The sequence below is a fragment of the Triturus cristatus genome, chromosome 12 (genome assembly GCF_964204655.1).
Source record: "Triturus cristatus chromosome 12, aTriCri1.1, whole genome shotgun sequence".
In the NCBI taxonomy this organism is placed as follows: domain Eukaryota; kingdom Metazoa; phylum Chordata; class Amphibia; order Caudata; family Salamandridae; genus Triturus; species Triturus cristatus.
Window position 1 is genome coordinate 586,049,228 of NC_140595.1, and position 17,987 is coordinate 586,067,214.

Below are 17,987 nucleotides of genomic sequence, written 5' to 3' on the forward strand. Positions count from 1 at the left end.
CTCTTAGCCCTCAAAGTGTCTTGGAAAGTCCAACAAGACAGCGATGTATTGCACACCAAAACGGGCAGCACTTAAACCACCAACCCTCCGCTGTCTGCCTGGGCACAACAAATCTGGCACTGGCCAAGCTGCCAGAATAGTCATCTCTTGGCAGAGCACCTTCCAGGGGTTGACAATGACTTTGCAGCCCATTAAGCAGGACTCCTCAAAACGTCCATGAGAGAGATCCTCCACCCACAAGTCCTCATAATGTACTTTCAGCACTAGGAGAGCCTAGCTATCAATATTTTTGAGTCCAGCAAAATGCCCAAGCTTCCTCTTCCAGTTACCCACAGTCCATGGGCATTGAACGTGGATGAACTGGTCGGTGATATACATCACACCTCATAATAGTGGCACCAATGTGGGCCAGACAGCCCTGGTACTCAATAGCACTAGAAACGTCCATCAGCCACACAAGGAGCTTCTGAGCGGACAGGACCATCTCACACGGCAACATCAGTCACCCAGCCCCTAAGCATTTCAACCTAGTGATCTGCCTCCTGGCGTCTTCAGAGTTTGAATACCTAAACCTCCCAGGCGAGTGTATGGTTATCCTCCAAGAGGCATGTAGGCCTATCAGTCATGCACTTATGCAGTGAAGTGGAAAAGATGTGTCCACTACTACTGTATCCAAGCAATCTGATCCCTTCAAGGTTAAGGCGCAGGAAGTCATTTCCTACCTTTAACTTCTCCAAAAGGCAAGTCTAGCTTACACCTTTCTACACCTCCATTTAGCAGCTGTAACCAAATACAACAGGGAATGCTCATTCCTTTTCAGAATTCCTGTTGTCAATGAAGAGCTTCAAAAGGGTGATACCCTCCCGAACACCTCCAATGTGGTTCCCAAAAGGCTCTATGGGGCCACCTTCTAAGTTTCTCCATTCATACAACTTACAGTTCCTCGCCTGGAGGTGGCCTTCCTTTTAGCTATAAATTCACTTAGGCGCATTAGAGAGTTACAAGCTTTTACTATGAAAGAACCATTGATTAAGGTACACAAGGACAGAGTAGTTCTTAGAACCAATTCTCACATAAGGTATTCTCACCTTTCCACTTTAACCAGCCTATTGAGCTGCCCGTAGTCTTTCCGCAACCTGATTCTGTAGTGGAAAGGGCACTAAGCACTTTTGATGAAAAATGGCTCTCCTACTTTTTGACAGGACTAAGCCTTTTCGTAAGACTAACCAACTTTTTGTTGCTTTTGCTTAACCCTACAAGGGTGAAACATTACCTGAACCATAAGCCAATAAAACTGACAATGATGGGTGTAGGAAAGTGTCCCTTTTTGCATGGTTACCCCCCACTTTTTGCCCGACATCTGATGCAACCTGACTTGATGTGCCCTGGGACCCTGCCAATCAGGTTCCCAGGGCCTGTGTTTTTCCCCAAGACTATACCTTTTTACCCACAACTGGCACATCTCTGGCCACAGGTAAGCCCCTTGAAGAAGGTACCATGGGTACCAAGGGCACTGTGACCAGGGAAGGCTTCTAAGGGCTGCAGCACCTGTCGTGCCACCCTTAGAGGCCCTGTACGCCCACACACTGCCTTTGCAGGCTGCGTGTTTGGGTGCGGAGAAAAGTGAAGAGTCGACATGGCACACATCCCTATGTCCCATGCCTGCAACCCACTGCCTAAGGCACAATAGGTTTGTCACCCCTCTAGCAGGGTGCCCTAGCCCTAAGGTGAGTTTACAGTGGCATGAGCCCTGTACCCCCTACAGTGTCTGATCTCATTCTTAGACATTGTAAGTGTAGTAAAGCCATAAAGAGTATATGGTCTAGGAGTTGGTCATTAAGAACTCCACAGCTCCATAATGGCTTTACTAAAAACTGTGAAGTTTGGTAGAAAACCTCTCCGCACATTAAACCCACACTGATGCAGCGTTGGATTTAATGTAAAATGCACTCAGATGGCATCTTAGAGATGCCCTCTGAAAATTGACCAGCTCTGGTGTGATTCCTGAATAGCTGGTCGCCATTTGGCACCACCAGAGAGCCTCTGCTCTCTGGGTCCAGAAACATAGGCCATCCTGAGCAGAGGTGTCATGCTTCCTCCCCAGGATGGGCTGGGTCCACGAAAGGGGAAGCTTTAAAGGCCTACCGCCTTTGGAAGCTGTGTCTGCCTTTTCCTACCCCCAGCAACTGGCTCCCACCGGTTCTGGTCCCCACTTTGAATGGGGGAAATCAGTTGGAAAACCAAACTATGAAGAGAGGTGTGCCCACCTTTGCCAACCCCATCACTCAGGTGGGGGAGGCAAGGTGAAGCACACATCTCAGTCCCCGCATCTTGAAGATGGGACTCTGCTAATTTGGGAGAGGCTCAGGCCCATTCCCACTTTAGGGTGTCATAATGGGGGGTGTACCCACCCCAAGGAAGGGACCCATTGGTACTGACCTGCATACCCCTTTAGCACCCCTAAATTTAGTATTTGGGGCAACACTGAACCTTGCCATCGCAGAATCGAGGAAGAAAGAAGGACCGAAGAGCCGTCCTGACCCAGGAAAAAGAGGACACCAACTGCTTTGGCCCCAGCCCTACCGGCCTGTCTGATGTATGACCTGCCTACAGCAAGAACCCTAGCGAGCCCAGCAGGCAGCAACCCCCCAGAGCCCTAGGACCTGCCCTGCAACCCTCTTATAGACTGTCTCCCGTGAGCACCGGATTTGCTCAAGCAAAGACTCATCCACATAATCTGGATTCCAGCAACTCCGCGTTTCTGCACCACTCCGTCCACGGCCCAAGTTTGAGTGTCCCAACACCACTAGGAGGTCTCCCCAGCTATCCGCTCCTGTGATCGCTATCCGCTCCTGTGATCTGGTGATCTCTAACCTCCCTCAAGCTTCAAGATGGCGCATGCAGCCTCTAGCTGAAGGGGTCCCTCGACTATGACTGGAGCTGGTAAGAAAACCCGATGCCAAAAAAACACCCCTGCACCCGACGCCACATGGCGTTGGGTGGCCCAACTGATGGTGCCAGGAATCCACCAAGAACCCAGCTTACCTCTCCAGCCGGTGGTCACCTTCAGGAAGTCCTCCTGCTTGAGCCTGAAGCGTCTTCGCACAAACGCCTTCACCCGGCTGCCCCAGTGCCGCTGGTGGTGCAGCTTCTGCACTGGTCGTTGGCTCCTGCAGTGCTGACCAAAACCCCAAGAGCTTTGCTCCCACTACCGAGCGGCCTGCTCGTCAGCAGTCTCTAACCGAAGGCCCCCTTAGCCTCATTGGCTAACATTGGGCCCCTGCACTCTGGCCGCCCCAATGCCGCTGGTGTTGCAACTTGAGTGCCCATCTAGACCTCGGGGAACCTTAGTCCCAAACCCCTAAACTCCCGCTCGTAAGTCGCATACTTACCTGAGAAACTGCTAAAGAGAACTAAACAGTAAATGTATGAAATGTCTTACCTTGTATTGTGAGATCCTAAGGTGTGGTATCCAGGCATTCAACCCCAGTACTCAAAGTATCCAAAATTAACTAAAAAGTAATCTAAAAATAATTACTGTGTAATTTGAACTGTTCCCAAAGCATATACAAACCTGTAACGATTGCAACTTCAATCACAACTGCATTTCCTTGAACAGTCTTGCATTTGAGAGTATATAATTTACTTACCCGTGCCAATTCCTGCTTGGTTCTAAAATAAAACATAAATATACCTTTTTTATACTTACCTAATTGATCTGGATTCTGTCTGAGTGTGTGTATAATCAGTCCTTGATTGAATACAATAAGTGCTTAATACACCCTCTGGCTAAGCCTAACTGCTTGCTCACACTACCGCAAAGAGAGCTGTTAGTACTTACCTAATTTAGCCGCTGCTGTACCTCTGGGGACTCCCTGGACTCTGCACACTATACCTAATTTTGGTCTAGTATATACAGAGACAGCTTCCTACAATAGGCTGGTAAGGTTCACCTTATTTCTAAATCAGCCATTGCAAGGTGGATTGTCAAATGCTTTCAGACTTGCTCCACCAAGGCTAAACGTGTACTCCTCGCACTTCCAAGGGCGCACACTACACAAAAAGGGAGCCCTTATGGCTTTCCTTGGTAACATCCTGTTACCCAGTATCTAAAAAGTAGCTACTTTGTCAACACCACACATTTTTCAAAGCACTACTGTGTGGACATACTAGCTTGTCAACAAGCTATGATTGGTCAAACTCTATTAAGAGGTTTGTTTCATTCATCTGCCTGCTAACCACAGCTAGAGCAAAACTTTACAGTCTGTGCAAAGCATGTTTACACACACACCTTCAAAGATTGGAAAATGTTACCTTGTAAGCATTTGTTTGTAGCATGTAGTGTTGTAGATTCACATGGACCCACCCTCCTTCCTGGGAGCCAGCAGTCCTAACACGTTTGTTATTTTACTAAGTACATATTAAGTACCAAATAACGCACAGGGTGCACATATTTACTTTGACTCTACAATACACTCTCATCTTTCACCCTCTGAGCAAAAAACTATTGAAGGTGCAGTTGGTGACCATACGCATTTTGGACTACAGGGAGAGTCCCACAACATTCTCTGGCTCAAAGCTTCTTTGGAAAAAAAAAAAAACTTGTAATGTCGGAGTCCAACACAAGACGACTTGAGCATGCAAAGTAGGTGTATATAGAGCACTATAATACTACAAGTAGGATAAGTAACATTTTCCATATATATATATATATATATATATATAAAATCTGTAATTATACATGATCACCAGGCAAAAATGTCAAGCTCCTTCTCCGATACAGGCAGAGGGCATCTGACCTAAACTGGATTGGTGGTGGTGGGAGGAATAATGACAAATATACCCTTGCCTCAGCAAGTGGCTGGGAGAATTAAGTAGGTCCTGCCCACTGCCAATGTTAGCACACTCCCCTGTGTCGCTATCTTGCTTGGGATGGTCTCTGTCCTTGGGCAATACTTGTGGAGGTTACAAACCATAATACCTTCCCCACGTCATTGTACAAGGTAATTTAACACTACCCACCCAATCGTCACCAAGGTTTGGATATAAGGTCAGTAATACTGCCCACAAGCCATTAGCGAAGACAGAGCACAGAGATAAATCATCCCTTATAGCACGTTTGACAAAATTATAAGATTGAAGAAAACATATCTGATTGAGACTTCCTAGCCGCAGATTCCTTACCTTAGAATTATCTCCAGGCATTAGACTGGATGCAGGATGTTTTTTTTGTGAGTAGTACCCCTGCCAGTATGTGTCGTTCGGCACCGCCTGACGTCATCTGCGATGGAAGTGACGTCAGCGGTGCCTATATAGGCGCCACCCAGATGTGCTGACGTCAGTTCTTTTCTTTCCATCCCAGCCAGTGCAGATTCAGGAAGAGCTAACTCTCAGTCATTTTTTAACTAGGTTTTTCCGACATTTTGTACGTCTTTTAAAGTCTTGCCTCCTGGGTTACAGAAATGTCATCCAAGAAGGCCGGATTCAAGCCCTGCAGCACCTGTCACCTAGATGTCTGTGACAGACCCGCATCTTGTTGTCCCGCTCGAGGCACCAGAGGCTATTAACCCAAAGGCTGCCCCAACTCCCACATCATGCACCGAGGGCCTTGAGGGAGCGATCCCTCAAGCTTCTGGCTGCTCGACATATGACGCCATGATGAACAAGGTCCTGGTCAGGGAGAAAATCCCCGGAGCGGTTGCAGAGCCCCAGGTCGTCGTTGCACTCAGTCTCAAGCCAATCCGCTAAATTGAGGTCCCACAAGAAGTCGTAGAAACGTGCTTCAAATTCACCTCTGTTGAAGAGATGAGGGAGCGCCACCTCGCATGGTCATTCTTCGTGGTTGAGCCAATGCCTGGGCAAGCTCCACTCCTCCCAGAGTTTCTGGGAGCCGGAGCGACCCCAGGCCAACTCAGAATTATATGAGGCCATGCACCTCATATTTGGGTGGCCCTTCCCACCGGCGTGCCTTCAGGATCCACAGGTTTAGGAGGGGCCCCTTCTGGATTCACACTGGCGGCTCTGGCGCAGGGATTCATTGATGGATCTGGACCCCCACTAGTTGTATCATCCCAACCGTCCCTGGTCCTGAGGCCAACGCTCTTGGCGCCAGCGGCGGCCCCATCCTCCTCCCTGACTGACATGGTGCTGGAGGGGCGTCAACGGGAGCAGTCTAGGCCTGAACCTGAGCCCTATTCTTACGGGCCAGGACTCTGGGAGGAATTGGAGGGGTCGCTGGATCATGAGGATAACCAGCCTTATGAGAAAGAAAATATGGACTGGTGTGAGGTGAGGTTCTGGGTGAAGCCAGTGGACTGGACCTTTCTTCAGATACTGACATGCTTCCCCCCCCCCCTTACCGCGGCTATGGATGAGAGAGCATCCTTCACTATGGTGGTGCAGAAGGCAGCTGAGGCCCTTGACCTTAGTCTACCCTCATTGGACAAATGTCTTGACGGGGGTACTGCAATTGGAAGTGTCTCTCTCTGAACCACTACTTCAATTCAACAAAGTCCAGGCATCCTACTTGGGACTTGGTCCAAGCCCAACATAGGGGCTTATGTGAATAGGATGATTGCCCGCCACCACCGCCCCACTCCAAGGGACCCAAACTTCCTCAACCTACTCCGGAGAACTTGGTGGTCCAAGCCTCAACATCCCATGTAAATCCTGGTGCATTCCTTACCGCACCCCCGGACAGAGAATCCAAGAGACTGGCCAGTTTGGGAAACATGTTTTTTTTCGCCAGCCTAGCACCACAGTCTATGAATACCTTGTGCCTTTTGGGACGCTATTTCCACACCCTGTAGGATATGGTTGCGCAGGTGCTGCCAATGGACCCGGAGTAGGCCCTGGCTGTGCTTTCTCAAGTTGTTGCCGTTGGGAGGGATGCAGCGAAGTTCACCATTCGCAGTGGACTAGACACCACTGACTCACTAGGCAGAGCCGTTTAGTTGACAGTTGCCCTACGATGCAACGCTTGGTTGTGGACTACTGGTTTTTCTGGAGATGTCCAGTCCTCACACATGGACATGCCCTTGAATGGCTCCCCTCTCTTCTGAAACAAGGTGGATTTGGCGCTGGAGTGCTTTAAGTACAGGGCTACGGTCAGGTCTTTAGGCCCTTCTATGGCCCCTTGTCACCCACATTGAGCCTCGTTCTTACCTGCCCAGCCACTGCAGCGGGGAGCTTTCCAGCCACTGCGTTCTCATGAGGTAGTACCTACCAGCCCCTTGGTCAGGTAGCCAGCGGTCGGGTCAGTCCACCATTTCCGCAGCAGCTTCTACCTCCAAACCCTTCTACTATGCCCGTTTACCGCCATGGGTACTCAGTGGTTGGCAGGATTCGCCGTCACCTGTCTCGCTGGCAGTCCATAATATCGGACAGGTGGGTTTTGCAGACTGTCCCAAGGGGCTACTCCCTCCCCTTCGAGGTCACCCCTCCCTCCATGCCACCCACTTATGACAGGCTGATGGAGCACCACCTTTCTCTTCTCTGCCAGGAAGTGACAGCTTTTTTGGCCAAATGAGACAGACAGAGTGCCAACATCAGAAGTAGGTCGTGGTTGATATTCCTGCTACTTTATGGTTCACAAGAAGGAAGGAGACCATCATCCTATCCTCGACATGTGCTTTCTCAATTTCTTCCTCAAGAAGGACAGATTCAAGATGTTTACTCTTGCTCAGGTCCTCTCTGCCCTGTATCCAGGAGACTGGGTGGTAGCGTTAGACTTGCAAATAGCATATTTCTACATTCCCATACAGCCTGCCCACAGGAGTTACTTGCCGTTCCCAGTGAACCATGAGCAATTTCAGTTCACTGTGCTCCCTTTTGGCCTTGCCATCGCCCCATGGGTGTTCACTAAGGTGATGATGGGGGTTGCAGCTCATCTGCGGAGATCAGGGGTGCCAGTCTTCGCCTATCTCAATGACTAACTTTTGAAGGCTGGCTTGCCCAGGCTTTCGTCTTACCAACTCCAGACTACAGCAGACCACCTGCATTTGCTGGGGGTTCACTATCAATGTGCCAAAGACACTCCCTCTCCAGATGCTCCTTTTCATTGGAGCTGTTCTGGACATGGTGTAGTTTGAGGCTTATCCTCCCAAAAGGCGAGTCCAGGATATTCAGGCTATAATACCAATGTTTCAGCCTCTATCCTGGATTTCAGTGAAACTGGCTGCTGGGTATCATGGTCTTCTGTATCCTGCTTGTGACACATGCCCATTGGCATATGAGGGCTCTGCAGTGGGAGCTGAAGTTTCAGTTGGCGCAGCATGAGGGGAATCTCTCAGACATGGTCCAGATCTCGGAGGGTACTGCAAAGAGCCTGCAGTGGTGGCTTACGAACTGTGATTCGTTCAGTGGCAGACCCCTCTCCCTTCCCCAACCAGATCGGACAGTAGCGATACTTCACTCCTGGGATAGTACGGCCATCTGGGAGAGGTGGAGATCACAAGACTCTGGACTCTGGTCTCCAGTGGCATCAACCTGTAAGAGCACCGAGCTGAGCTCAGCGTTCTGATTGCTATTGAAAGCCTTTCTAACCTCCATCCAGGGAAGGCTAGTGCTCATGTTCAGACAACACCACTGCCATGTGGTACTGCAACAAGCAGGGCATGGCAAGGTGAGATTGTGGATCCTTTGTCAAGAGGCCCGCATCTCTGGACATGGCTGGAAAAGCAGCAGGAAATATCCCTGGTGGTTCAACATCTGGGAGGTTTCCAGAGCGGTCGAACTTAGTTGAAGTTGCCTAGCAGATCACCGATGCGGTCTCCATCCAGAGGTGGTGCAAGATCTCTTTCAGCAGTGGGGGAGCCTTGATTAGATCTGTTCACCAGCACAATGTCAACAGTTTTATGCGCTGGAATTTCCAAGGCGGCTCTGGCTCGGAAAAGCTTTTTGTCTCGAGTGGTGCTCAGGCCTCCTGTATGCCTTTCCGCCCATACCACTCCTGCCCAGAGTTCTCAAGAAGATGAGGATTGACCAGGCCCAAGTCATCCTTGTGGTGCCTGAATGGGCACGGCTTGTCTGGTGTCCCGAGCTGTTGAGCATGGCCATCGGTCCTCGGATCAGGCTGTCCCTTCCGGAGGTTCTTCTGTCGCAGCAGCAGGTGTGGGTTCTCCACACAAACCTGTCAACGTACGCCTTCTTGCGTGTAGATTGAGCGGCAACAGTTGACAGCTTTCGAACTTCCTCCCGAAGTCTGTAATGTTATCTTGGCAGCCAGATGTCCCTCTACCAAGACTGTTTGCGCCTGCCATTGGGCAAACTTTGTGGCATGGTGTACAGAGACACCTTGATCCCCTTTCTGCCCCCTTTCTCAGGTTCTCCTGTTTGTTCTTTCCTTTGCCCAACAGGGGTCTGATTTGGGCACTGTTAAAGGATATCTTTTGAAGTCTCTGCTTTTCTTCAGTTGTCTGACCAACCTTCCCTTTTCCAATCCCGTATTGTACATAGGTTTTTGAAAGGTTTGCAACATATGTTTCCTCCCACTCCTTTCGTAATGCCCCAGTGGGACCTCAGTTTTGCCCTTCACATATGAGCGCTCCCTTTGAGCCTATGCACAGTTGTCCACTCAGGTTCCTTACCAGCAAGACGGCCTTTCTTTTGGCTATAACATCTGCCTGGGGGGAGGGGTCAGTGAGCTTCAGGCATTGTCTTCCAAGCCTCCGTATCTTAACATCTACCCAACACTGTGCTTTGTACAAGAGCTTACTTTCTTCCAAAAGTGGTTGCTTTATTTCACATAGGCCAAACCATCACTTTGCCTACTTTTAGTGCTCTTCCTCATCCCTCCAAGGAAGAGGAGCAACTTCACAGTCTGGACCCCAAAAAAGCATTGTTATTCTACCCTGACCACATGAAAGAGTTCCGGGTGGACGATCAACTCTTTGTGGGGTGTTTCATAGCGAAAAAAGGACAGGCAGAACAGAAGAAAACCATCTCATGATGGATCATACCCTGTATCAAAATCTACTACGCATTGGCTAAGATGCAACCCCCTGAGGGTTTGCATGCTCATTCCACCAGAGCTAAAACTACTGCCATTGCTTTAGCTCTTGGAGTTCTAGCCCTAGACATCTGCCAGGCCGGCTTCCCTGCACATGTTTACCAAACACTACTGCCAGGACAGTTCGGTCTGTAGGGATGGGCAGTTTGCCCGTTCGTTCCTGCAGGACTTTCTCCTGTGAAATTGGTCCGCAGACCCACCTCCGGTGAGGTACTGCTTGGGTGTCTATTCTAAGGTAAGGAATCTAGGGCTAGAAGTCTCTATCAGATGAAAAAGTTACTTAACCTTTGGTAATGCCTTATATGGTAGAGAATCTGTTGAGCCTCAGATTTCTTACCAATCCTCCCCGCTCTGCGAATGGATTTTGAGGGACGGGGCTTTCTCCTTTTAGGGCTCTAGTTTTCCACACCAGTCGTCCGTGAACTTCATGGCTCTGCGCTTCTGGCATGGAAGGTCGGGAAAAGTAACTGATGTCACGCGCCTGGGTGGTGCCTATATAGGTACTTTGAATATCTGGTAGTGACATTGTACGCAGCACTGGGGAAGGCCGCAAGGTTATGACCGATGCTGGTCTGGATCCAGGAATGGATCCAGTAGGAGGCCGTGGTGCTGGGGCCAAAGCTCGAGGCGTGGAACCCCCGGGATCTCATTCAGTCATGCCTGTGGGGCCCAAAGGCACCCCGGCCGAGTCTGGCCACCCAAATTTGACACAGATGGCATCATAAATTTATTTTTGTTGGGTGGGGGTTGCTCCCTGCCCCAGAAATGGTGGGAAACACAGAGCCCCGCTCCTCGGAGTGAGGCCTTGAATGCTGAGGCCGCTCCGTCTGGTCCTGTGATGGATGGGGTGAAGTCGAAGCACGCTTTGATTTTTTGTACTTTTTATGATGCTTCTTACCTGACCTCAATGACTTTGAGGAAGAAGACTTCGACCCCCCCGGCGCGAAGCTCGGACCTTCCTCTCAACCAAGACCGCGAGTGGGAAAGAGATCGACGAGGCGACCTCCTTGGTGCCAGATGCTGGCCCACGATCAGCTTTAGGGACCACTCCCTCAAAACCTTCAGCGCCATGGCCCGACAATCAGAGCACGACTTCGTGTTGTGGTCATGCACCAGAGACCCACTAAATTGGGGTCCGTGGCCGACATGATGTAGTGACTGGTGCCACACGCATGAGCCCTGAGGTCTTTTTACTAGACATCCCTACACACCAAAAGAAGTTGACCATAAGTCGAAAAAAAGTCTGTACAAAAATTACAGGGGGTAGCTTTCTTCGATGGCTCTCCGCTGCCTGGCGCAGAAAGAAAATAACTGACGTCCGCGCGCCATGGTGGTGCCTATATAGACGATACAGACATCCGAACGCCTACGGCGTCATGCGGAGTCAACCGACGCCACCCTTCAGCGCGCTGGGTTACTGCTATCAAAAATCTTCCGGATCCAGCCTGATGCATGGGAGTTCAAAGGTAAGGAATCTGCGACTAGATCATGCCTCTACCAGATAAGGCGTTACCGAAGGTAAGTAACTTGTCTGTCATTTCCGGCGCAGACAACTCCACGCGGGGCCGAACGACGCCACCTACCGGTGCACAGGGGTACCGCTCACAAAAGATTTCTTGGATCCAATCAGGATAATTCTAAGGTGAGGAATCTGCAGCTAGAGTCTTAACCAACTAAGGCGTTACCGAATGTAAGTTGTCTGTTCTTAGATGACAAAGCTGCAGAGTCCCTAAAAAATGACTGCATTTGCAACTTTTTGTTTTAATCTCTCAAGGTGATTGCAAACATCCTGAGCAATTAAAAACACATTATTCCTCACCCTTGGAAGAGGTGTGGGAGAACTTTACACCCACTGCTGTCAGATATGGGGTTGGTGTACGAAGCTGGCTCTGTATATACTATACCAAAATGAGGTATAGTGTGCACAGAGTTCAGTGAAACCCCAAAGGTAAAAGTAGATAGCCCCTTATTCTCTATTTGTGGTAGTGTAGGCGAGCAGTAAGGCTTTATCAGAGGGTAGTGTTCAGCATTTGATGTACACACTCAGGGAGCAAATGATGTCACACACTCAAAGAATAAACTCGGTCCAGTTTGATTTGTATACAAATATTATTTAGTTGTATTTATTTCCTAGAACAAAGCAAGCCTGGCACAGGTAAGTGTATTTGATAATTTTCAAGGCAGGTTGATCAATACAAGCAAGTTGAATGAAAATGACTTTGTTACAGGTTTGTAAATGCTTTCAATACAGTGGAAATTACTGTTAGATTACTTTGCAGATTATTTTCTGGATTACTTTTTCTACTCAGTGTGATACACCTAGATATCACACTGGGACATTTCCTAGTGAAAAGGTAAGTAAGCAAGTTTTAGTTCTTTGCAGTTTTTCAAAGTTCAATACAAAACCAACTCCACACTTAGAACATATTTCCAAGGAAAAACAGTCAGTGTATTCCTATGGAGAGGAATGAAGTTATTGGTTAACAGGTAAGTACTTTGTTGTGGGAGTTGGTATTCTGGGGTTAGAACCAGGGTTCCCCTAGGGTCAAGGATGCACTCTCAAAACACCCTCAGCTGTACTAGGGCGGCTGGGCGGGTGCAGAGTGTTGAGGCTCAAAGTTATCCAATGGGGGATAGGGGGCCTCCGGTTGGTGGCTGCTCTCGAGCAGGCCACAAGGTTAGGGGAGCAAAGCTCCTGGAATGTAGCTCAGGGCAAGGGGGATCCGATTTAGCACCCAAAGTACACCTGCAGGGTGCAGGGGCGGCTGGGTGCAGGGTGCTGGTTTGATGTCGGGTGCCCTGTTGATTAAAATGGGAATTCTCCGGTTTCAACAAAGACTGCAGGCTCGGAGACTAAGATCTTCTGGTGACCACCAGTTGGAGAGGTAAGTTGGGATGCCTGGGGATGCTGGGACACCGTTGGTTGGGCCGCCCAAAGCCATGGGACTTCGGGTGCAGGGATGTCTTAAGGCATTGGATTTTCCTTACCAGCTCTGGTCGCGGTCAGGGGGTTCCTCCAGAAAGAGGCTACAGGCTTCGCTGGGAGATTCGAGGCAGGTCAGAGATCACCAGATCTCAGGTCAGGATCGCCGGGGAGACCTTGTGGTGTTGGGCCACTCGAACTGGGCCCGTAGGCGTCGGGTGCAGAGTGGTGCAGACTCGTGGATTTGGTCAGAGTCTGTGAGTGAGTGAATCTGGTGCTCACAGGAAACAAAGTCTTTCTTGTGGAAGGCAGGGCAGGTCCTCGGGGTTCCTATACATATATATTTCAAACACAGTGGGTAAAGTCCCAGTGTTAGTTTACACAGGAAAAAGGTCTGGTTTTTTTTTTCTCGTGTCCAGGGCGTTCTGACCCTTTCTCAGATATCGGGAACTCATCAGGACAAGGGTGAACCTAGGGAATGGTGTTGAAGTTGAGGTGGTCTCCCCTTTGATGATAAGCATAAATCTGGCCCAATAGGACAAGTTCTAGTTTTAGGACTCCTTTGACTGTGCAGAGTACTCTGTTGCCCTTTGGGTCACCGATTAAATAAACTTCATTATTTATAGTCGCACTGGTCTTTTTGACAGACTTTTACTCTGCTTGGGAAAGATGATGGAGTTGCCACTTATTCCCTTGTCTTCTTTGTAAGTGACAGTCACACCACTACTGGTTTTTCAATTTTTCCACAGACTATTAAATCGGACTTTCAGACCTGAACTGGCTGTATTTCCGGTTTTTAAGTTACTCTTTTTCACTGCTTGTGCTGGACCAAGACTCTAATGCTTATCTAATCTAATACATAGCTTTCTATTCATTTCAATATGACCTACTCATTAGACTCATTTCAATGAGATTTTACAGACAGCCTGCTGTTCACCTTTGTTGCAGTTTTTATACCTACCCACTTTTGTTCAAGTTGCACTGCACCATGAGCGCTATTTATAACCAGATTTTCTGTATTGATGCATGCCACGTATGATATGAATATAACAAACTTAATTTATGAAACTGTGATGTTGTGGGGCTTCTCGTTGCCTTGTCATCTTGTGTAACCTATAGTTTATTGCACTGACTGCCAGATATATATATGAATAGAATAGCATGTTTGGTAGAGCGATTTTAAGACTTCTGTGTAAAAGAATCCTTTGGAATCACTGGTGTTATATTTCTCCTTTGTTTTTAGGGGATTACCAGAGTCTCCCTATTTATTTTTTAAGGTCTCACCTAGGCAGTCCATGCGCTGTCTCTTCGAGACATGCTGTATGTACTCTATGGGTTTAGAGCACACCCATCACTTTTCATTTGTCCCTTTGTGTGCCCTTCGCAAATCCTTGCTTTTCTGTGGTGAATTGTTTATACGAGTCCCTCCTTTTGTTGTTTTGTTCCCTCCCATAGAGCCTAGCCCTATTGCATGTAGTCTTTCCCTGCTAGTCATTTATGTTAGTTTCGGCATTTGATTTGATTGCCTCGGCTCGTGTTTTCGGAATGCTATATTATTTTGTCTTTCTGAAACAAATGCACTCCACTGATGCCATTTTTAGTTTACAAACACACATAGCATTTTTTTTTTTTTTAAATATCTGCATGTCTCTAGCTTTTTTGTTGTTGGCATGGGTATTAATCTGATCTTGGGATGGTCAATAAGAATAAATATTGCAGATCGTCAATGGTCATGCCAAACAGCCCTCTATTGCGCTTTGCTGGAAGCATTTCCCTTTAGATCGAACCGTTCTGCGCTTTTCTTCCTAGCTTTCAGGCATAAAATCTCTCGTTGTGAAACTGCGCATGTTTGTACCTCTTTAACAAACCCTTTAGTTTGGGGGTTAGAGAGGAGGTATTGGAGAGGTGATCACTGAAGCATTGCTGCGGAGGCAGTGAATGTTAAAATGTATGTTCCTAAATGCACACATGCTGTGGATTTTCTCTATGTGCTTTTTTTTCACTCACTCATAGTAATACTCCTTTATTAGGCAGCAAACTCAATTAGGAAGATGAGAAATCTGGAAACTGAAATCTATTTCTAGCAGCGAATCTCCACCTCCTGAGAGACATAGGATTATTGTTCGCCGTAACAAATTCAAAACAAACGTGGACTGTGCACTTTAATAAGAATGTAGCATAGTAAATCATGTTCCAGCAGAATGATACCTTAAAAAGCACACAAATGTGCTTCTCTCTTGTACCCACTGCTGGAGCTCGCAAGCTCCCATACTGGGGAGCTGTGGTATGCAAGCACAGTTGGACATGTTCAGATTTATTCTGCTGGTAATTCTGTTCTCCCCTCAAGCAGCTGTTGACTACTGTGGATATAGCCTTTTTGGTTTAGGAGACATTATACCACGATGAGAGAGAATGTTATTGAAGAATGGGCTATACCTGATGTTCGCATCGCCCATCAGTGCTATAAGGATCTGTTATATTGGTAAAATAAAGATGTATCAAGTTTGTCTACCATGTTTTGTTTTATTTTTGCTTGCTTGTCTCATAAAACCTAATAAAAAGATCCAAATTTTGAAAATAAACAGACTGCTCAAGAAATGAGTTACTAAACAAATATAAGCTTGATTTCTTAGAAAAGATCTGGAGCTTAAATTGTTGACTGTGGAGCCAGTAGACTTGGGTTTTAATCCGGAGTCTGTCACTTGACGACATTGTGCAATCTTGGGCAAATCCTGTAATCTTCATTAATGTGAATCCTTTCTGAATAGTGTGAAGAAAATGTGGAGTGAAGAGAATCGCTCAGGCATACCTGGGTGTTTAGTGTGACACACAACACCACACAATTCCACACCACCCAACATAACTACACTCAATGCAACAGGATTCAACTGAATATAATTACACTCTACTCGAATACCACATAAATACGCCCCACATAAAACCACTCTATGCCACACAGCAACAATCACATAAGTACACTCCACACCACGTAATTCCAATTGCAAAAGGAACAAAAGATGGACGGAGTGGTGCAGAACGCAAACATTCACCCCCAGTCACAAAGATCTGTGTTTAACCCATAGTTCTTTTGCTCACCACGCCTCCCCAGTTTGGGAGCAAAAAAACAATAGATTCAGACTGGGGTGAATGTATGACATTGTTCAACATTCTGTCCATCAATTGTACTTTTTGCATTTGTCACCCCGAGTGGGATGGGTATGCCCAGACGTGGGTCCAGTGCTCTCCATGCCACTGGAGTCAAGCTAGCCTGGCTGATGGGGGGAGGGGAGGGGGAGGGGGGGGTAAAACCCCGAAATCGGTCCCAGGGTGCTTGTTTCCGGTCCAGGGAGGACCTGGCCTGGCAGTTCGGGCTGGTCTGTTCCCATAGGGAGCAGGGTCAAGACTGATTTGCATATGGCTGGGTTTAAACTGGAGGGGCATGGGAAGCAAAAAAACGATGGATTTAGGGCCAGATCTCTGTACTGGGGTGAATGTTTGAAATTGTTCAACATTCTGTCCATCAGTTGTTCTTTTTACAAATATTTCCAATCTGCATAATTTCACTCAACGCTACACAGTTCTATGCCATTCAATTCACATCTACACTTTTCGATTCCACACCACGCTATTTGACAACAAACCACATAATTCAACCTAACAACACAATTGCACAACAACCACATACATCCAATCCGCACCACAGAATTATATATCGCGCCACAAAATTCAACAGCACACCACATAATTAAACTCCACTACATACTACTCCACAACACAAAATACCATTCCACATAATTACACTGCATGACATACAGTCCCACTTAATTCCAGTATACCAAGTACCACATAATTCCTATCCACATAATTCCACTGCTCACCATGTCACATAACTCCACCACACAATTCCACAACTAAGCTTTCCAATCCAACCCACATAATGCCACTCCGCACCACATACATCCACTACACTCCATAACACATGGGTAAAATACATTGTCATTTACAACACCAATAGCTCTAATTCTGGCAAAAGCGAGACCTATTGGCTTTGCCAATGCTTGTTTCAATTCCTGTCAAACCTTCAATGGCATGGTAGGATTAAAGGCTGAGTGAGGAAGTGTGTGTTCTCAGATTTCCCTCTGCATGCAAATGTGCTGGTACTTTCAATCTTTGCCCTCAGTGAGCCCTTTATCTTTTTCATTTTGTTTTAATTTGAAAAATAATTAAAAAGCAAACCTTCATCTGTTCATAACCTACACAGTAATGAATAAACACGTACAGACTTAATGCAACATAACTAGCTCTACAATTAAGCAGCACATGCAAGTGTACAAGGCAGTAAGCACCTCATAAATAGACTGTAAGAGCATCCCATCCTCCAAAAACCGATAGGGCAACTACAACTGCTGCGTAGCCCATTACCTCTCTGACTCGTCATCTCCTGAGGATCTTGTGCCCCCTTCTGATTGTGTCGGATGGTTCAGCTAATTCCCTCAAATGCCGTCGGGGCGCAGGATGGGCAAAGCCACTATAGGTTTGTTCATGTGCCTTCAAAATGCTGAGTCCTGCACCCACACCTAGGTATGAAATTGCAAAACCAACAGTTTGCAGTTCAATGTTTGGCCAAAATAAGTGACACAATCTGTGAAGCTTTTAACTACTTTAGACTTCTCAGCAAACCTACACCGGAAAGCATGATACTGGTAATTTTAAGTATGTTATCCAATACCCTGCACCAGAAAAGTTCTAAAGAGAAGCAAGGCCTCAAAAATGCAGTTGACATCCACCTTAGACGTCCCACACCTTGGAGCAAGCAAAATTGCTTAGGGCTGAAACATAATAATGACAACTCCTGGTTAAAAAAGCAAATACATATTGTATTAGATTAAAGGGCATACTAATTGATACATAATTGTAATTTTTGCAAACATTGTTTCGTTGGGTATTAATAAAGTAACAATTTGCCCTAATAGCTTGTAAATATTTATCACTCCGTGTCATCTACCGTCATTCGTAAACAGTGGAAGACCACATTGGTGGCAGGATCTTGGGGAA